The following is a 22606-nucleotide window of genomic DNA, read 5'->3' on the forward strand; positions in this document are numbered from 1 at the left end:
CGGCGGCGCCCGGGCTGGCCGGGGGAGGCCGGGTCTCTGCGGCGCTCCTGGCCTCTGATTGGCGGCACACGTCTGCCCGTCGCGCGGGGGGCGGGAGGGGGGCCGCGGCCGCGCGCGTCAGTACGGCGGCTGTGAGGGCAAGCGCGAGCCAGGGCTCCTCCCCCCCCGCCGCCCGCCAGACGGTGGCTGAGGAGGCAGCGGGAGGGGATGGTGCGTCTGGGGGAGGCGGTGGCGGACGCCGCTCCGGCTCCTCCATCCCCGCCGCCGTCGCCATGGGTGTGAGTAGGGCCCCCCGGCCCGCGCAGATATGAGGTACAGCCCGCCGGCGGCGGGAGCGGGCGGGAGGGAGGCGGGGGACCCTCACTGGGAGGGGCGACGGTTCACCCCAGGCCAGCGGCGCCCGGCGGGCATCTGCGGTGGAGCGGCGGCGCCTCTGCCCCGCGCTCCCTCGGCCGCCCCCCGCCTCCGCGCGGTACCGGGGGCCGGGCGTGTCCCGGTACCCGGGCCCGCTGACAGGCGCCGGGTGCCCAGCACGGAGCGAGGCGCCCGGCTCATCCTCGTCTGCCCCAGCAGCCGTGGTCGTCGCCGGTGTGGGCGGCCCGGGGGTGGGCGCGGAGCCGTGAGGCGGGCGCCCACGGGATGCGCCCCCTGTGCGGGTCCGGCCCCGGCCGGCTGTGTGTGCACGCCGGCTGCTGCGCGCCGGGGCGGGCGCCGCTGCTTGCCTTCCTCGGGCTGGGCTTTTTTTACACTATTATTCTTTTTAATGTTTATTGGCACCTCACCAGGGTGGTTTTGGCCGATGCCGTTTTCGCAGCTACGGTTTTGTGGGTAGAGGAAAGCGGGGCAATGCGGCGGGGGGAGCGCCCCGCTTCGTGTGCGCTGGCTCGGCGATGGCACAGCCCCCGCCGTCACAAGACAGCCATCGCTCCCGGGGGGAGCCGTGTCCCGGCCGCCCGTGTCCTCCGGGGGATCTCGGACGTGGAATGCAGGGGGTGGGTTGTGCGGCTGCGGGTAGCGGGTTTCTCTTTACTGTGTTAAATAACGATTATTCCTGCCGCCTCCGTCCTCTGTGCTCCCTGCCCCTTCGACGCGTACGGTCCGCCCTAGTGCGAAGGGAAGTAGGAATGCTATCCCTGACGGCTTGGAAAGGGCACACGACCAATTGAACGAGGGAATGTTGTCAGGGCGTCAGGGAAAGGAAACCGGTATATGGTCAGTTTTTTGTCCCTTCGTTTCTGTTTGCCTCGGATTAGCAGACAACTTTGTGGATAATATTTCCTGTGGACATCTTTTGTTCTGGTTCGATCCAGCTGCTTCATTATTTTGAAAAAAATGTGGGTTTTGCTTTTAGAAAACAGTATTTTCTGTCAGCTCTACCTTTCTGTGGGGCATGGATGTCATGATAGGGAAAGCACTTGCATAGTACATTAAAGGATATTGTTAGTAAATAATTTTTGTTAGGAAAATAACTAGCATTCCCGATGTGATGGTGTGGTACTCAGTAAAGCAAGAAACACTGTTTTCCTCCACCCCTTCCCACCGCCCAGTTCTAAAGTATGCTTTTTGTTTTGAGCTTGTATGGCAGTAATTATTTAAGGTAATAACCTATGTATTTTAACAAAATATTTGAAGTCAGTTATTTTTTTCCTAAATCAAAAAGCAAAATTATATTTTAGATACTGATGACTCTGGAGAGTGTAGACTGCAGTGTTACTTCATGCTGTCTTTGACAACCTTTCTTTCTTTTGCCTTTTTGTTCTAGTAACCAGTAACTTCCCTCAATGAATACAACCTGGTGATATTTTTATACAGTACACTTGATAACATACCAATTAATTGATTACTGAATTATGTCTGTTTAAAATGCTCACATTGCATCTCCAAAGCCCTGCTTGAGCGAGTGAGGTATGGAAGGAGGAGTCTTGTATGTCAGCTGTATTCAGATTTCCAAGTACAGGAGTAGGGGGTGTACTTCCTTGTGGATGATGATGAGGTGTATTGATTACATACAGAAGTACAGGTAAAGAAAACAGATGCATTCTTTTTGTTAACTTATAATTTAGGATATGTAGTCATCTAGGCATTAGGCGTACATGTAAGTCAAAGCAGCTTGAGCCATTTTAGCTTGCGTGATTAGTACTTGTATGCTCTCAGTGATTTTGGCAGCTTTACAGGGGTCATGTTTCGTACAGATGAACTGTTTCTGAACAGTTTCTTCAGTGTATTAAGCTCGAACTTCATTTGAGCTGAGCAGGCTTCTCTTTGCACTTGCTGCTTGACAAACCATGCTTAATTCTTCGAGTTCTGGTGTTCTCTCTATAATATCCTTCTGTCTTTCGTTCCAGATAAGATCCTTTTCAGGGTAGCTGTGTTTTCTTGATAATTTTCGTTCATATCCTGGTTCAGTGAAATAACTACTTAGAGCAAAATAAGAATTGGTATCTCAAAATAAGCTAATGACCTGAAGTGCCTGCTCTGTTTCTTGCTGCTGTTAGCTGTTTGGTGGAAAGTCTATGTGCCCTTTCCTTAATACCTCTAATCATGCAATTAGGATAGATTTGGATTCAGGAAAGAATGTGAATCTAGCAATTAAATAATTCTAAATTATGATGTTGTATAGCCTTTTCAGGTCCATCTTTATACTGTAATCATGGATTGTAATTTTAGTTTTCAGTACGATAGCACCAGGGAAAATAGGAATATAAGCTATTTGTAGAATAAAAGGGAAAATAAAAAAGTTAAGGAAAATGTGAACAATGGCTTGAGGAGTGGGGAGAAGGTGGTCATGGGGAGTTACCAGCTATGAACATTTCTTTGTACTGTCTTTAGTAATAGAGTAGAATAAAACATAGCCAGACTGATTTGTATGTAGTACATGTTTCAGGTGGGGATGGCTCGGTAGTTAACAAGCATGGAGCCAAAGAGGTCAGATCTTTATTTTTATTTTTTACTGTAAAAATAAACAAAGATTGCTTCTGCTACTGTTATCTGCTAGAAACTTTGAATGCTTGTTGCTATTGTATTTAATACAGCTGCTGAACTTGAAATGCCCCCTACACAGTAAGTTGGTTTTGTTTTTACTTGCATAGCATGAAATTGGGTGGTGTGGTAGACAATTAGAAATTTGGTCCAGTCTGAGATCTAATGATAGATTACTTGTGAACACAAAACCTTACTGTGAGGTGCTAACATTTCTGTATGATATATGGCAAAAGTATTTACCCTGTCTTTAAGAGTACACTTTCTAAAATTGAAAAAAAAATGTAACGGGTTCCACTGATTATTTTTGGGTGTCATTTTGTTGTAGGTATGTCTTGGTATTTTAATTGCAGATTGCAGTATTCATAACTGTATTTGCCAATCCTTCATACAACAAAACAAAAATTGTATAGTTTTGGAGTGTACGTTTAGATGTCTAGTTAATCCACGTGTCTAGAACAAATCCCTAGCACTGTATGTGAGCAAGCGATAGAGGTGGTCAAGTTCTTGATAGTCCATGCATCATTTGTATAGGAGAGGTTAGTTTCTAATTACTTATCTTTAATGCTTTTCTACAACTGAAACTGGAATTTGTCTACTTCAGTTTCAGAGGATTAATAGAAAATGTAAGGACATTAAATAATTTTGTGTGGGGAGAAGTCAAGAGAGGTATCCTCTGTCTTCCCCAGGAAGAAAGTTTTGGGTTTTTTTAAATTTCTGATGCAAAAGATGCATTTTTACAACACTCCCTTCAGTGCAATCAGTCAAAACGCAGAAAAACTAAATGACGTAGTACATACTTGGTTTGGTTTTCTCTTATTAAATGTATTAATTTACATATGTTGGATATTATCTTTTTCATGCGCTGTTTCTAAGGTAATTGGCTTAATGCTAGGATTGCTTCAGGGGTCATCTTTCCTTTTCTCTGTAGGGTCAGCTTTTCACAAGTGTTGTGTTTGTAAAATGCGTGTCTAGAGTTTTGAAATACAATTCATTTCCTGAAACCTAAATCTCTGCTGTATATTTATCTTTCGCAGCAGTTCTCGATCTCCCCCCATTCTGTCTCACATAGTTGGTTGTGCCCACAGGATATCTGTGGTAACCACAGTTTTGACAGTTGAAGTCTAAATATTACGAACTTCCAAGAGTTAAGTTTTTGCGTGATGGCAATCCTTGAAAATCATGGGCTTGATGGTATGTTCTAGTATTATAGATAAATATACCAGTGCTAATATTATAGCAAGCCCTAGTAATACTATTAAAATATTTAATTATTAAATTATTAAAATAATTTCAGTGAAGACCTGTTGTCTCAAGAGTTCAGGTTTTCCTTTGCATTTTGATGGGTAGATCCTAATTTCCATGGGGTTTCTTTACCTAAATATCTTTTAAGGATCTAGACCTGAGGATGACTGATCTACTGTAAGTGACTGGACAGTGGTTTATCTTCGCATCATTTCAAGATACATTTTACATTGCTTCACATAAATGCACGGTTTGTAGTAATAGTTGTTAATATACTTCCAAAATGCACATAACACGTGGGTTTAAATACATGGTTTCTGAGAGGGGGTTCCTGGTGAGCCACCCGAAGCGATTGGGACTTCTTTGGAGGACTCATAGCGAAACTCCTTTGTGTAGTACATTGCTTTCTGTACTTCCATACTTAACTGTAAATAATATTTACAACAATTAAATATACCCATGGCCCGTGACCTTGAGGTATATGTGAGGACTTGTTTACAGCATTTAGAATATTTCTAACTCAAACCACACACAATAAATCTAAAATAGTATCTTTGGACCAGTTTACTGGTCTGCTTATCTTTTAGCCATACTTTCTAAAGATGATTCTAAAGATTACAAAAGTAATTCCCACATTTTACAACTGAGAATAAAACAGTGGGAAGTCAAGTTTTTGATGGAATATATACTTCATAGTAGAAACTTACAGCTGGAATCGCATGTGCTGTGACCAGGTAGTCTGGATTTCCCAACATACTTGATAGTTAACCACAGTTTTTATCTTTTTGTTCTGGTCCTACACTTTTTAGAGGATGAAGCAGTCAATTTCTGACTGTTTAGTGTTGTGATTTAGTTTTATTTAAGTTTTTACTCAACAGTGTGTTAGGCATAACAAAATTACCTTCACTGTATTAACTACCCACAGATAACTTCAACATAATTTTTAAGACTTAAAGGACTAAAATAAACATCTCTGCATTAAAATTAAAGCTGTATTTGTGAGCACTTACTGAAGATACTGAGTGGCAAGTAACATAGAAAACAGTTTTCCAGTTTCTCAAATCTGACAGCCAGAGTTTCTGTGCTGATAGTTTTATTAGGATTTGAGGACCACCACTGTAATAGCTTATCGGCAGGCAGTTTTCCTTGTCTCTGATCACAAAGCAAGGGCAAAACCATGTGTAGAACCTTGTTAAGATTTTGAGGTAAAGACCGCATGCTAAGTCTTAAATGATACATTAAATGTATCAAAACCTGTAAATCAGTTACAGTTTTACAACATGTTACAAAGGTTTGTCAATGGTAGCAGATATGCTAATTGAATTGTTGCATTCCTTCTGTGATTCTGAAAGCCTGCTAAGATCCAAAGGTACCCATGTTAGAGTTGCATTGGAGAAAAAAGAACTTTTATTAATTTCTGATAGTACTTTTAAGTCTGTCAGTGAATACCTAGAAACAGTATATGAGAAAAATAATAAAATTATGTCTAGTTGTAAGTTTAAGAAAGAGCAACCACCCATCTTGGGGCTAAAAGAAACAAAGGTATCTATTGTTTTCTAAATAATGCTTATCCTGGGAAGTATACATTAACTTTTTGTTAGTTGCCCTGTCAGTTGAACTGTAAAGGAGAAATTCAGTATTGACTGCTATGAAGGTAATTCAACTGTATGTCCATACAGAATAGAACAGTCTTGGATGCCCATTTAGCTGAAGAAACTGTGTAAAGTCAGCTGAATGCTTAACTTTCAAAGGTCAAGGTGAATTTATACAAGGACACTTGGATGCTTATCAGTGATGGCTGTCTTCATATTATGGTATAACTTAACACTTATAGTTGGGTTTTGGAAACTTAGTGCTTGTATGTTAGCTGTTCATATGCTTGATCTGAAAACTGAAGATACGATTGAGCTAATTTAGTGTTTTGAGGTGTTTAAATAAAAAAAGTCTCTTATTAGTAACTGTAAAAATATATTTTCATGTTTCCTAGCTATGTATTACAATTTCAAATTCACAAGCACAGGAATATGGACTGCCCTGTAAACTGTGAGGTATAATATTGTAAGTTTTTTAAAGTAAGTTTTTTGATAGGTCATGGCAGGATTGGTCAAAACTTCAGTGTTATCTTTTCTGCCAGTCTTGCAGCCAAAGATGAGAAAGGCTGAACAGATCCTAGTTGCAGTTATGTTACACAATATTTAGATATTAGCTTCACATTGTTAAGCCCTCATCCTGCAAGCTATTCTGTATGAACATGAGCTTGTGCTCATACAAAGCTGGCAGTTGAAGAGAATCTGTTGCAATATATAGATGCACCTGTGAAGAGTTCCCTGCAAGCATGCGGCCTTCAGCTGTGTACAGATGGATTCCTGTGTTTGTGGTGAGGAGATTGACAGAAGCTCAATTACCCAGTCTAAGGTTCTAATAGCTTCCATAAATCTTCAGGATATTTTTGGGAAGTAAGATTTCTTTCTTTCTTACAGAGAATCATAAACGAAAGCTGACAACTTCAGAGTTCTGTTTTGTAATAAAATGTCAGTAGTTTGGCCATTACCAAAGGGGATGGCGTAATAGTTTGATTTCTTGAACAAAATACTGACTTTTTTTTTCTTTGAATCACGTGTGAGTCCCAGTTGGATAAACTTGGCGCTCTGGTTTTCTCAGGCAGACAGGTAGACTCCTGTGATATTCAAATTTGGGGTTTTTATTTGTTTTTGCATGGGCATCCAGTGTAATTGGTTTTTTTTAGGTAACAGTTCTCTGGTCTGGTCCTTCTGTGCACCTGCTATACCTGTGCTGCTGCGATGTTTGCTTTCCTAGCTCCTTGCTTTCACCAGTCAACATTCTTCTTATCTATTCTTTTTTTCTTCTTTTTTCTCTCTTATATCTGGGTTGGTTTTTTTCACTTTAATGGGCCTATATATGTCAGTAGTATCTGAAGGGTGGCAGGTGTTCTTTCCTACTTAAGCTTTGTTTTTTGATATTAATTGATTTTGTTCCATTGATGTTTGTAAGAACCAATCCCAGCAAGGAAAGACTGTAAAATAAACTACTGGAAAGAGTTTGTAGAGCTGCCTGAAATACTTTTAAAATTTTCTCACAAAGCAGCATTCCATTTTAATACCTCTGTTCTTCAGTGTATGCTCAAATTGCAGAATAGCATAATAAACAATGAGAAGGAAGACTTTTTTGGTACAATGAAGTTGTGTGGATTTCAGTTGCTGTAGGTGTTTGGGCAAATACTAACTTTAAAAACCAGACACGTAACAAGGTTCTCCCCCATTCTTTTCCAACTATTCCTTATAGTTGTCTCTTTTTAATTCTGGTTTGTAAAACTCTAAAGTCAGAGGAAGACGTCAAAACATAGAAGTGTTAAAATAGTAAGCAATCTAATAAGCTTGTAAAAGAACAAATACCAACCTACTGTTGAACATAATATGCTAATTTTAAGAAATATGATAGAAATTAAGTTTGTCTTGTAGATCATGTCTGCTGAAAAGTGATACTGCTTCAAGGAAATATTGCCAAACTGTGCTGAGTGGCCAGAGGAAAAAGGCAAATGCATTTCATTTTTTTGTGTGGTGTAGCACTTGCCTAGCTGTAACATTGGCATTACTGATAAGCTCTAACTGGCTGAGGTCAGGAGACATTGGCTTATCAGTATGTCTGTCTTAATGTTCAAAATTCCTGTTTGCCAAGAGTCCTTCAGATGGCATTAGTTGTACAAAGAGGCTGATATTGGACTTCTTCTGAAGAGATCTTTAGTTGATGTGGAACTAAAATAGTTGTATCCTCCCACTCTAATAGTGGGTTCCTCCCACTATTGGGCCATTATGGTCTCTGAACCAGGCTTGCTGATAGGAAGCTGCTGAGGGTGTTATCCCTGCTCAGAACATGCTTCATTATCAAGTTCTTATCAGATTAATCTGAATGTTGTTGAGGCTTGTATAGAATTTTCATTTTAACAGTTCCATGCTTTTTTGATTAATTAGTCATCATTTTTGCAAAATCAGAAGTTATAGATGAACTGTTAAGTCCCATAGCTCTGCACAATAACTGGAATCCACTATTGTGAAACAAATATGAAATACTCCAGATACAGTGCTGATTTTAACATGTCAAATGCAGCAATGGATTGATTCCTTAAATGTGTTGCAAACGTACATTTGGTGCTACTATTTAAACTCAACATCTAAATCTGAAGGGATTGCTTAAAATGTGTGTTCTCTATAGATGATGCAAACAAAATAATTTTGGTTTGTGGTTGGTTTTTTTTTTTTTGGAAGGAGCAAAGAAGATGCATCCTTTTGAGTCAAGTACTCAATGCTATTCTGAACTGCTGACATGCTATTGTATGACTTTTAAAAAATTAGCTTATTTGTATTAACTAGTTGGGTGAGTTTAACCTGAATGGTTTAACCTGCTGTTATTTTAGAACTTACAAACAAACCCATCAGTATTTACATAATAACCCAGAAATGTCCCTAAGTAAAACTGTCTTCTAACTAAAAAACCCACAACCAAAGCCTCTCCAAACTTACCGGATGTGTTCTACAGACTTATGTAAGATCTTGATGGTTTGGTGCCCATTACTATTCTTCCTCTCTCTTAGGAAATCTGGCAAAGTTTTATTTTAATTTCTTTGTGTTACCTAAGACTTTTCATGTGATGTTATTGGGAAGATCCTGGTGAAGACTGTGGACTAGTTAGTGATAGCATTTGTACGGGCAGTTAAATGGAATTTGAAACCTAAATTTGCATTGGAAGCCTGTTGTCCAGAACCAAGTGGTAGTATTTGACATGCTGTGTGAGTAAGAAAGAAATAAAGGAATATTGGTTTAACAAAAGCAGCATAGTATTTTTTTGGGGGTGTGTGCATCTGAGACTAGCTGTTTTAGTATCAGAACATCTTAATGCCCCCAGATTAGAGCTACTGGTGTTGTGGGAGAAAAATAGAAAAGTTTGAAAATACTTGAAAGGCCTTTCTTCAAAAGAAAGAAGGCAAGCCTTTCCGATTTGAACATCACATGATCCTATGGAGTCTAACTCTTAATTTGGGTAAGGTCTTTGGACAGCAAAGACTAATTTTGATGTGTTATGGTATCTCTGGGTATTTAGGCACCATTGTTTACGTTGTTGCTTGCTTCTTTGTCAAACTACAGCATAAAACTTTAGGTTTCAATATGAGATTTCAGAATTTTATGGGCAGGTGACAAACTGGTAGGATCTATGCTGGTTTCACTCTGCTCCTGCTTGTTTCTTGATACAGACCTTGGAGTCCTTACTGGGAAAGGAGAATTGTGGGACTAAAAAGGGTAGGAATATGTAGAATCATTTTTCTTTTTTCCTTCCTGGTCTCACCACTTGCTTGGAGGCAAGGATAAGAGAAATGGAGCTGTGACCTTTCTGCATCTTGGCTCTTACTAGTTGTTGGCTTGAGGAATTGAACGTATTCCAGGGATGACATGTTAGCTGAAATTTCAGCAGACTGAAAGACTGTAGTCTTTTCAGCTGGTAGTTGTTTCTGGATACTCGGTAGGCTCCATTGATAGCGGAATAATAAACCTTCTGCCTATTGTGTGTTGTGGAATTTTAAGGACTTTTGTATAAGAGGGAGGATTCTTCCTTTGGTGGTTTTGATAGATGATACAGTTTCTGTAACCAGCAAGCATATGAAGCTTCAGAAATAATTTTGCATTTTTTTTTCCTGCTTTACATGCTTCAAGCAGGAAAATGTTACACTGTAGCTCCAAGGAAAAGGGGATTCCCTGCTGGAGCTGCTTAATTCCTAGTTTCTGGAATTTGTTATGGCAATGCCAAGTTCCTGCTTTTCTTGGCTTACCTTGATGCAGTCCTGAATTAAACCACCTGGGTTTAGTTAGGAAAAGCAAAGTACAGGCTAGCTGGGGCAGGGCAACAACTAGATTAAAATAGCTTTCCGGAGTGTATGTAGGGAATATAGTCATGCTGAATCTCTTAAATGGTCATCTTCAAAATCAAAATTAGGCATTCTGCTTGGGAAGTTCAAAACAGTGACAGAAATGTAGTCTTTTTTTTTTTTTTTAAAAAAAAAAAAAACCAACAAAAACAACAAACAACACAAACTGTCAAAAACCTGCAAGAACAAATCAAGAACGTTGACTTTACTAAACTTTGTGCTCTGAAATGAAACCTAGGAAGACCACATATTGAAATTATTGTGAAATTTCATTTCCTTTTATATGCTTTATTATTCTTTCCCAGCTTCAAAAAGGAAAAAAAAAAAAGGGGAGGGGGAAAAATAATAAACTAAACAACAACAACAAAACCAGTTAATTGAATCCTCCAAAGAGAACAATGCTTGCAATTGCTCTCCACCTGAGATACTTTTTAGCTAGAAAGGTTTAAAAAGACAGTGAAAATAAAGGGCAAGAAAAGGGCAGAGGGCTAGAAATAGCCAGGGTACACCAGTATGCAGATTTCCAAACTTAGTTTGGTTCGATTCTCATTTTTAGGGTGGTAGCATCAATTTCCAGTTCTGTACAAGGCCATGAACAATAGGAAACCCTTGGCTTTTCTGGTAGTCCTCAGGTACTTTTCTGAAGTAAGCAGACATGCTCTACAGCTGGGAAAGAGAGATGGAAAAACACTAGGTTAACAAAATTAGCCAAAGAGGAAAAATGGGATCCTGTCTTAACTAAGGTATTGTATCTGCCTGCTGAGTTCATTTGTTATCCCTGTACTATGTTATGGAACCAGATGCATATAATTACCAATAATTCCATCTTGTATTAGCTTGGCTTTGTCTCTCATTAAAGATTAAAGACTTTGTTCTATGAAGATTTAGGTAGAAACAAAGCCCTATTGCGATGAAAAGAAACAGACAGGTTATCTAGTTAGGTGGCTTCCACCTTTCTTTTGGTTTGTAGACCTCTAAAATAAGTCTTCTGGAGTATACGCACTTTGGGACAATGTATATAAACTTAATATTAGGCTAGATCTTTCTTAGTTATTTTTGCAGATTACCTAGACGTTTCCTGTGTCTTGTATATGGGATAAGGGAAACAATGCTTTTGAATTCTCGTGGTCTCTCATTCTTGTTTTGCTAATAAAAATGCTTTAGCTGATGTGCTTATAGGCATACACTAGGGAGATTGAACCTTGTTATAGATAGGCACATCAGGAAACTTACAGCAGGAGTGTTTGCATCTAAACAAAGACACAACCAAATTACTGCTTTCTTTTGAGAGCTTACAGAATCCAGATTACTTATATGCGCAACTACCACTGTGGAGCTGACATGTTCATGTGACTTTTGAATCTCCAGAAGATTTCTTAATAGACTCTTACAGGGGACATAGAAGTATTAATAAAGTTGGTCTGATAGTCATGTGGTGATGGGAGTAACCAGTGTGGAAAAAAGTCTCACAGAAGTGCTACTTCAGAGGAGATGCTTTTTAAAGAGTGATGGTAACAGCAACTTACATACCTACAATTTGTGTGTGTGTGTCTATTTACCTGTTCTTGGTTATCTGATTTGTTTTAAATTGTCCTAGTTTTGTTATGACCTCAGACTTGCACTGTGTCTTGAATCACAGCAGTGAACATACATTTCTCCTCCCACTAGGAACAGGTTAAATTTGTTGGGAAAGTATCTGGCAGTTGTATTCAGTTCATTCTGTTTGAAAAATATCTCAGCAGCTGGTTGCTATAGAATCATTATCTCTTCCAGATTTTAATGTTTAGGGGGTTGGATACAGTGCGGAGGTTATTGGCAAGGTAACTGAAAAAATGTGTTCTTTCTCTTGGGATGATGCTGGCTTAGTGCCTCTTTGTAGGACTACTTTATTACTGTTTTTCAATGGTTTGCATGAACAGTGCTGTTGGTGGATGCTGTGACCTCTGGCACTGTGTATCAGGTTACTCATATTCTTGGCCAGGCTGTAGCATTTTAATGCTATGGCTCATTTTTTTTCCCCCTTGTATCTTTGTGCATCAGTTCAGTTGGTACACCAAGCTAGACATAAGCATTTAAAAATGAGGTTTAACTGAGTCTGTTATAGGTCTGCAACACTTTGCACTAAACCAGTAACAAAATTGGATCTCTCTTGCAACCGTTAGATACCACTTGGAACAGCTAGGATCCCCCACCCTTTGGGTTTTTGGGTTTTGGCTTTTTTTCTTCATAGTGCATAATTCACAAATGATTTAGGCATGTCGCTGGGACTTGATGCTCTGATACTGCTGTTTTCCAAAGCAGATGAATTCTCCTGTTACAGAGAGAACCTTTTCCAGGGTTCAATTGAATTGCCATATGTAGTCCTCTAGAAGATGAAATCTTAAGGATTTGCCTATATAATAAAATCTTTTTTATTATTCAGAAATAAATAATCCTGAAACATAGGCTATGATCAGGGTGGTTCATGCACTTCGTCTATTATCCCTTTCGAATTTTTTTAAGAATGGCCTTCTCTCAAGGATGTAAGCCATGTGTATGGTTCTAATGCCTGTATATTGTTTGTGTGGCCAGGCAGGTATGTTTAGTTCTGTCTTAGTATTCTAAATGTTTTAGTTCAGGAAGTGGTCTGATAGCTTTCTTGTCAGAAAGGAAATTAATTTCCTGGAAAGACCCATGGAAGACTACCCAAAATTTGAAGTATGTTAGTATAGGGGAACAGAAAACTTACTACTCTGTTTGTGTAGCCTGATGTCAGCCACTAGCTGTCATTTCTAGCTTTAGTTCTGACATACCAGTCTGTGTTTCAAGAAAGTTTTCCTCCCTCTTCCATTGCTGTTAGATGGTAGGTTTCTTCATAGTATTTCCTGACAAGTAAATAGTACCCATTGTCCTGAGGTATTACATTTTCTTGTTAGTCTTCAATGTTTGCACTGTTACCCAGTTTCTTTGCCTTAACTTCAACTTTATTCTTCCAACTGGTACCTTCAGTTCTCTTGGGGATTTTAACACTGCATGCTTTGACAATGTACCGGCTGCTGGCAATCAGATTTCTTGAGGCCTCTGTTAAGACTTCATTTTTGGGCTGTTAAACCAAGAGGAACTTTTCAAAAGGTGAAAGTAATGATTGCAGGGTTGGAAGATGCTGATTTTTCTGCTGGGCCTAATTCAAAATTCTTTCTTTTTTTTTTTAGCATCTCAAAGGAACTGGAGGTGCTGGTTTGTTTGTTTTGTTTTTTTTTCTTTCTCCCTACTTCTCAAGCATTCCAATTTTCAGCTGTAAAAGCAGTGATTAAATGAGCCATAGACAAATGTGTGTTGCAGGTACTTGTGTTATTCTCTCAATTGTCATCATGTATTTGGCATTTAAGAACCAGTAGTCAAAATAATTAGTGAGATTTTTCAGCAGGTCTTGACGTAAGAACATGAACTGTTGCTATATGGTAGAACTCCTGTAGCTTGAAACAGTTCTTGTGGACATTGCTGGAGAATTAAAAATATAAAGGAAAAAGAAAAGTGTGTGAGTAAATGGCTTGTTCAGTCTAGAATGTCAGTGCATCTCTTGGCAATGCTTGCTGGCGGGCTTTATTGAGGATTACTTGCTGCTTTTTTCTCCTTTAAGCATATGAACTGGCATTTTTTTACTGGAATTTTTTCTTGCATAATTTGGGATTTCCTGCTTAGAAGTTGCACTAAAACAGCTGTACACTGAAAGAGTACTTTGAGTACTTGGGTTCTGGAACTGTCAGCAGCAGTATTTAAACAGATGAGAACTGAGGCATGTTCATGTAATCCTATCTCTAATGGGTACTTTATTGCTTATTGATGTGAGAAAGTAAAGTTGAATTGACTTACATATCAGATTTATGCTAGTGGTGCTCTGTAAGCTTTAAAAGTGATGGAAAAGAGTACTGTAGCTTTAGGAAAATTAGTTATTGTCACTGGGTTTTCAGAGGAAATTAATTTAACAATCTTACTCTTGCTGTGTCCCACACTTATTATAATTTACTGCTTCACAGTACCTCTTAAGACTGTTTACAACTTTGGAACTGAACATGCCTAATAGAAAATGCTGTATATCATACTTGGCATATTTAGTGCCTCCACTGGTTCTTGATTAGACATGTATTCATTGTTCTGATGCCAAATAATAGTTGAGTATTACTACCTTTATCTTTCCCCAAGGGGGACAAGCTAATATTGAGGCAAAAGTTCAGATTCTTTCCCCTGCAGGTAACCAAATCTTCTTTCCAATAAATTCATTTTGTCTTTTGCCTTTCATTTCAAGTGCCAGTAAATGCCATGTATATTTTTCAGAAAACTAGACTGTTGAATTTTTGAGAAAGGCGCTTTTTTTTTTGTCTGATGGTTTCATTGTAAGTGCTTTAGTATTAGGTTTTTGAGTAGCTGAAATATTGACAACTTAATTTTTAATGTAAAACACCTTTAGCCTACACTTTTCCTACAGACAAGTGACTACAAGAAAATCTTGCTTGCCGTTTTAGAAGGTAACTTATTAGCTGTAATGATTGGTGAAGTAGATGCTTCATTATACTGGCAATTTTCTTTTTCAGGTCTTAACTTAGAAGGTAAATAATCAGAAATGTATTTTTAGAATCCAAAGTTTATTTTTAAAATCTTGTTAGTTGCCAACTCATAAGAGTATGCTGTGCTGTACTGCAGCCAGCCAGTGTGAGCTGAAAAATTACTGCTGAATGTACTGCCAATTATGCTAGCCTCTGCTCTTTCAAGCTTCCTTCACAGCTGTCCCCAAGCCTCTTCTGATGATATCTCTGCTGCAGAAAATGGCCCTCAAGCTATCTTCTGTTGGAGTCATAAGACTCAGTTTTCAAGGTAAACTTGCCCCTATTTTTAACAAGCCAGATGGAGAAATAAAGTATTCCTGATTCAAGAGTGAAAGCACCCTAAAAGTTGCTGTAGCTTCTGGAGCAGGTTGAATGAATGGAGACTGTAATCATTTTAGCTGTCAGGTTTTAATCTTGTACTGCAAGTGTGAGCTATAAACTGTGCAAGCTTGTGTTTCTCCTGTGCTATAAATTCTACAAACTTTTCATATCTATCATACTTGCATGAAGGTATGTTAATGTATTTGTAATGAAAAATAAATCTCATTTGTAATTTTAAACTACAGATTTCTGCTATTTCTTCCCATATGTGTGTGTGTATATATATATACACAGACATGTAAACCTGATTCACGACCTGCAGATGTGGTCCTGTTAGTGAGGTGGGTTCCTGTTCTTACAATACAAAGAGGTTCCCCTTTCTCTAAGCTGTTTTTGGTACCTAGCAATATTGTTTTAGAATAGATGAATACTAAGTGCCTGTTTGAATGACCAAAAAGTAGAGAATCTTGAAAAACTAATGTTACTTAATATATTTTTTAGAAGAAATGTTATTAGGGTACTGTTTTCAATTTGTGAGAAGTGATAACTGGATTAGGTATGACATATGTTTGCCATGGATACTGTATTCTCTGGGCTGGAAACCAAGTGACTTATGAGAACTGCTTAGTCAAATTAGATTAGTAGATTACAGTCACCTAAACAGCTAGAAAAAACTAGAATCCTCTATGCAAAGTCCCATTTTAAAATGGGAGGACTCCTATTTTAAAAACAGGACTTGAAAACTGGTCAGCCAGAGTATAAAAAACGTACCATTTTAAAAGGCAGAAGAATTTCTTAAATCTACTTTTTAAAATTTGAGAAAGATTAAAACTGTTGCAAGTAAGAAATGTCCCTTTGCATCAGGAGAACTAATTCACTAAAATATTTCCAGTATGCATGGTAGCATATGTAGAACGTCCCTTCTGTTATATATAATAAAATGTTTTTTCAACCTTACTGCATGTGTGCACACGTATATTTTATGTGAGCTGTTTATTTGAGAATCTTTCTGAGCTTCAGCTGCATGCTTTATCCTGAACTTGAAATCAGCGTAGAAAGGAAGGAGCTGTCTTGTGGTTGAGCTCAAGGACTAGTGTTTTTGGGTGGGTTTTTTTTTTTTTGTTTGTTTGGGAGACATACCAGTATATTGGTTGCTATCAGTGTGTGTCTTTCATATTATCAATCTTGAAACCATAAGAGAGAATAATATGCTGAAGATGCACAAGTTAAATCAGTTTTTCAGGAGCTTGAGCTGTAGTTGTTAACAAAGCATGGGAAATAACATTCTGTAATTTCTTTTATGGTGTTACTGATGACAAGATTAAAAATTGAGAGAAAGTAGACAGCTTCATAGCCTTTGTAATTATGTAACAAACACTACAGATTACATTTTTTAGTGTGGTTATTTCCTCTTTATAGACTTAGATTTTAGGCATGGGATTCTAATTTTAGTGAGGATGATACAAATTTCTTGACTTAGTCCCAGGATTTCACTCGTTAACTGTTTAAATTGATATTAGAGGTGGCATTTCTGCCTGATGCCCTGCAAATCGTGGTGTTGTCTTAACAGACGCTAACTTTCACTGAACCAAAGTAAGTTCATGGCAACAAACATACCAAGAGAAAACTGTCTGGGTGAGATTTAGTGCTGATGACTTTTGTAGGAATTTAAAGTTCATGCATTTAACAAAATGGCTGGAGTCTTGTTCAGCATCGGTGTCCTAACAAGAATCTTGTTCAGGGCTTGTATTGTGATGGAAGATGAAAAAGAAGGGGTCTTGCAATCCTGTTGACTACTTTCAAAAAAGAAATACACTAATCTCTAGGCAAGTCAGATCCTGAAACAAAGTTCTGTGTTCAGATCATAATTTTGTGTCATCAGTGGGTGATGGGTGTAACATAATCTTCTAAGCATATTTGATCTCTTCTCCGAAGTGTGAAACTTGGAAAGCTTAATCTTTGTGAGATTCTACATGAGTGCTGTAAGAGCTGTGGGAGTTTGGTGGAGGAGGGGGATGAGTGGTGTTTGAGGTGGATGAACCGTGAAGTCCACTGTAGCATCATGTCCTTCCTACGCTTTTATCAGGCTTGTCTTGCTTCATTCTTTGTTGGCCCTCCTCTCTGTGACCTTTCTTTATTACTCTCTGTATGTTTCATCTCTTCACTTACTTTTTTCTGTGCCTGCCTTTGCTAAGGAAGTAAATCTCTTGAGGATGCAGAGTTCAGGGTATCTCTTCATAGAAATCAACCTGCTGCCACTATGCAACTTCAGTGAATTAAGGTTCATATTGTTACATACCAGCAGAACTGTACTTATGTGTGTAGTTGGGTGCTGATTAATAGTTAGCATGTTAAAAACTTAAAAATGTGAGGATTTGTAAGGAGTTTGGTAGGTCTGGTTTCATAGCTGTCTTCACTTTCTGCTGGAATCAAACTTGAAAGGTTTTCTAGTTCTATTATGTTGGAAAATCAGAGCATTGTATTAAAATTGTGCATTTTTTTCCTAGTCGAAGGCAGCCCCACAACCATAATGTGACTTATAACAAATTGTACTGATTACTAGGTACTGAAAAACAGATGACTTCTGAAGTACCCACAGGGGAGAAATTTGTAAGCTACAGTAAATAAACTTTCCCATGCTGCAGATTTGTGACTTACAGTAAGTAAACCATTAGCACTAACAATAACGTTAATGTTCTTATCCTCTTTAAGGAAAGGAATTTTTATCCAGGAAACAGGTATTAAAGCATTTCACTACAGCAAAATTACTCTTTTAGTATTATACAGACTTTTTTGGTCGTTTACAGAAGGACCATAACAAAGCAGCCTGCTTTGCAGATCAAGCATGAGAGATGTTTGTGCGTATGGTGCTCTCCCCCTGTAACCTGCATTCTTCGGAGAAGCCATCTCATTAGCTAGAAATATTTATATAGTGAGAATGAGCACCTCTTTTCTATCTGCTTGATATATGTATCTTATTAAAAGAATGTCCTGTCTTCTGTATCTAGTTTTTTTCCTGGAGTTGGTTCTTTATGTGCATGTCCTGGTTCTCTCTTGCATAGGCTTTAAATAATTCCCAACCCTTGGCAGAAATGCAGTGTTTGTAGCTTGGAACCTGGTGACACTTTGAGTGATCCCATTGCTTCCTCAACTGCTCAGCAGTTAAAAAGTGCTGCTGTGGGTTAGTGTTTGCAACACTGTTTGTTATGACTGAAGCTGAAATCTGTCTATTCCAATAACCTCTTGCTTCTACCTGACTTTTTGTAGTGAGGAAAACCTTAACCTCAATGAATGTGTGCTTTGAAGGAGCCTGTGTTGGATAAATACTTGCACCTCAACTCTAGCGGAAAGCCTTTCTGTGTGTGTCTGTGTCTGTTTTTCTCATTTCTTTGCTGCCTCTGAACTCATCATTACCACTGGTAATATATTCAGCAGGATTATTGCTGTCCTTGTGTCTTAACATTTGAAGAATCTTTTATCCCAGCCAAGGATTGAAACTTTTCTGATTGTTGAGATGCTGGGGGCTGATTTACGTGGAACTGATAGAAAGCACACTTGTCATCTGCAAAGGAAACTTGTTACATGACCTTACACAATTTTTTTGTGCCACTCAACTGCACTTGCAGTCAATTGATAATTCTGTTTAATATAGAAATAGGATTTATAAGTTGGAATATGCTTTTTAATATTTTTATGTATGTATTTACCTTTTGCTATTTCGTCTTGCAAAACACTTTTCTTTCCCTTATCCCATTGCATATATCAGTTGCCTAGCCTGGTGGACACACCTGAAATGGTTTTGCTCTTTCGTGAAAATTGCTTCTGGGCATTTTGGAGGGGAATCAGAAAAGGGAACCTTACTTCGGGATATACCCTGCCTTATGCAGTTAAGCCATTGTTACTTCAGTAGTATATTCTTAAGCATATAAATAGGAGACATTACCTCTAGCAATTGAACTTTAACATTTAATTCCTTGTTTAAGCTTCACCCAACTTTTGCATTCTTGACAATGTAAGAGAATCCTTTATCCTCCATATGCACTGTTATCTGATAAGCAACCTTTCTAGTGTAAGGAAGTACCTTAATTTTACAAATGCCCAAGGGTCTGTCCTTATCACTATGTGGAAAATAGCACAGGAAGCTTCACTTTCTGTTGGTCCAACATTTGCATTTCTTTCCAATAAAGCTGCTATTTAAAAGTGCTGTTTTGTCTTTTCATGGTCTGCTGGAAGCATATTTGTGTTAAATGGTATACTACTATTCTTAGGTAACATTAGGTGAATCTTTGGAATATTTTTTTTTTCAAAGGTATCTTTTCCTTTGTCAAGCTACGTACCATTGCTTTAATTGGGTTGGTTTTAAAAGAAATATTTCAGTTTTCTGTAAAGCTGAGAACTGGTGATCTTACTCATGGAAAAGAGTTTCAGATCTTGGCACAAGTAAAGCTTTAAATAAATGAATCTGTCTGCTTCATAAAAGAAATGAAACTTTAGTAACTAACTCCTTGCAATATGTCAGCTGCTTTAGACTAAAATGTTCTCTATATTCACCTGGGAACTATTATTTATATTGCTTTATTACTGAAGTTCTGTAAATATTCTGCTAAAAGTGCCTGCCTTCAGGTGCTCTCCTAAAGAAGATTATTAAATTGTGTCCTGTAGAGCAGGTACTGCTTATTGTATATGTTTCTTCTTTGAAGTAGAAAAGAAACTGTGTCCTCTTCTTTAATCTCTTTTTAAACCCAATTTATCACAATTTCCTTGACTAAAATGTAGCATTGGTAATTCATTCACTGTGTTACTGTTTTTAGAGAACTTTGTTGGAGTCATCTTAAAGCCTGTTGTGTGCCAAATTGGTAGAAGCCAAAACCTGGTAATCTTTGTATGAGTCAGTCTGCATGTACTTTTATTATTTATATATATTTATATTATATAAAAATAATTTTGTGAGTCAGAACAGTTTTGTCTGTTCATGCTTTTTCTAATTCTGTGACATTTCCTATGCCATCCCCAATATTTCCTGAGGGGTTGGGATCATCTATAGATGGAATACTGTTTTCTTCAAATAACTTAGTATTTTATCATGAATTGACCTTGTCTGGCTACCAGTTGCCCACTCAGCTGCTCACTCACTCCCCTCCTCAATGGGATAGGGGAGAAGATGAGATGAAAAAGCTCATGGCTTGTGATAAAGACAGGGAAATCACATAACAGTTACTGTCATGGACAAAACAGACTTGACTTGGGGAAAATCAATTTATCACCAGTTAAAGCAGGTTTGGATAGTGAGAAACAAAGACAAACTGGAACATCACCTTTATCCCAGACTCAACTTCACTTCTTCATTTCTGACTCTTCTGCCTCCCTCAAGCCCCAAGCAGCACAGGTGGATGGGAAGTAGGGGCTGTAGTCAGTCTGTAACAGCGCCTCTCTGCTGCTTCTTCCTCTGTATGCTTTTGCCTTCTCCAGCATGGGTCCTCTCCACAGGCTGCAGTCCTTCAGGGTAAACCTTCTCTGGCCTGGGGGCCTCCATGGGCTGCAGTGTGGGTATCTGCTCCATTGCGCTTTCCATGAGCTGCAGGGCAATACCTGCTTCAACATGGTCTCTCCATGGGCTGCAGGGGATCCCTGCTGGGGCACCTGGAGTACGTCCTTCTCTCATGTGGGTGCTGGCAGGGCTGTTCCTCAAGCTTTTGCCCTCACTGCCAGGCAGCGTTTTGCCTTTTCTTACCCATGCTTTCCCTGAGGTGCCACCATCTTGACTGAGGGGCTCAGCTGTGCCCTGTGGTGGGTCTTTGGAGTACTGGAGGGCCTGCCTCTGCATTCCCCCACTGCTGGCACCTGCACTCTGAATAACTGTTTGAACTCATCCTTGTAACAAACAGGGTTTAACCTTACTGTTTGATGCCAAGTTATGTGGCACTAGGTAGATACCCATACATATGAAGCTTGTGCTACATATATCTTATTTTTATAGCTATATACTTTTTACTACATATCTTGCTTGTGATGAAATCAAAAGGGTCAGGTAACGGGTGAATAGAGTGCTTAGATCACTACATTCTACACAAATATATTTAGTCACCTTACAGCACTGGGGTCAGGACTGTACCTGTGTCTTAGTCCCACAGAACGGAAAATTTCCTGCTGTGTGCTGCATTGGTGACTTCATAGGTCAGTAAGATGTTTTTAGCTCAATATGAGAAGCCTCATGATTAAATCTTGACAATTTTGTTAAGTGTTTGCTTAGTTTAACCCCAACAACTGGAATAACTTTTTTGTGGAGCATTTATGTGACCACTTTCCCTCAGAAGCTCTGTTGTTGAAGAAGAAAGTAACTTCCAAAAAAAGTTTGGAAAGCATCCTCATTTTCTGGATTTGTTTTAATGCCTGTTTTGTTCTTGCCTCAAAGAACAAGCTTCTGTCACAACATGCTGATCAGTGATGTTGGGCAATTCACTGATAAGTGATTTCTTTCTGAAATTATTATTTTTTCTTTTTGAAAACAAAACAAATAAATGAGTCTTTGCCATTAATCTTCATTGTTTTGGGGTCTTTTTTTCTTTCAGTGAAGTGCTGGGAAGTTAGTCATTCCTTAGGGATGTCACTTATGTTCACAGCAGGTTCAAGGAACACTTACATATTTTTATGAGGTCGTCTTCAGAGAGTTTTGCCCTGAGATCAAAGTTCTTGAATTGATGTTCTCGAGGAAATCAATATGACTAATTACAAGATGAAAATAGAGGAGTAAGCCACAGAGAATGACAACTATCAACCTGTGTTTGAACAACAGTGTTAAGTTTGACGAGAATGAAGGTGAATGGCAAGAATACTTGTCTAAGTGTCATAATATATGTCTGTTCTTGGATCTGAAAGTGCTCCTAGTGTGATGCAGAGGAGTTAGGAAGACAGAGGTTTGAAGAAATTCAGAGCAGAAGGTACATGGGTAGCAGATGTTGGCTACTTCAGTCAATAGTGATGTTGTCTGACATAAGTACTGAGATGCTGATAAGGCTTGGTAGATTCTGAGTACTTCCTCCTATTAAAGCACTGTTTTGAAAATCTGCTTGATGAATCTGCTGTAGGAAACTACTTTTGCCTTACCTCTGCATTTGTGTAACTGATGATCCCCTTTCGTCTAGGAGTTCAGAAGAGTAGATGCTTATGACTGACAAACTGACCTATGCTGGATTCGTTCAAGGGACAGAGCCATCTGTACCTTCTCTTATATCGCCAACTTTCTCCTGTCTCTGTCCCACTAGACGTTTTTATCTTATGGCTTTGCCTAGGAGGAGGGGAAAGGGCATGGACACACAGATCCTGAACTGTCTTGACTTACACTTGTGCTGACTCTGGGCTTTTTCTTCCTTCTTATCCTCTATTCAGCATAACTGTTACTTTGGGGTAGAGATGGAGAATGTGAAGTGAAAGAACTCAGGACATCTGATAATTTTCTTTTCCTCTTTTCTTTGTTCCCATTTCAAATGGTCATCCATCAAGTTAAGACAAGAATGTGGATTTGGATTTGCACAGCATTGCTACA

At 38.9% G+C, this 22606-nt stretch overlaps 1 protein-coding gene across 7 annotated transcripts in view; it reads left to right on the forward strand.

Annotated features, from left to right (window-relative positions):
* ITSN1 (intersectin 1) overlaps positions 1–22606 on the forward strand; it is a 142101-nt gene that overhangs the window by 184 nt on the left and 119311 nt on the right. For 4 of the 7 annotated variants that reach the window (XM_037376398.1, XM_037376402.1, XM_037376401.1 and 1 more), the window contains exon 1: positions 203–312. The exons of 1 other annotated variant lie outside the window; for it this stretch is intronic. The gene's annotated coding sequence lies outside the window, so the exon portion shown is untranslated. Of the gene's footprint in view, positions 1–193; positions 313–22606 lie in introns of those variants that run through there. 2 more of the 7 variants (XM_037376403.1, XM_037376399.1) reach the window with 2 other exon arrangements.

Source organism: Falco rusticolus, chromosome 2 (genome assembly GCF_015220075.1).
Source record: "Falco rusticolus isolate bFalRus1 chromosome 2, bFalRus1.pri, whole genome shotgun sequence".
Classification (NCBI taxonomy): domain Eukaryota; kingdom Metazoa; phylum Chordata; class Aves; order Falconiformes; family Falconidae; genus Falco; species Falco rusticolus.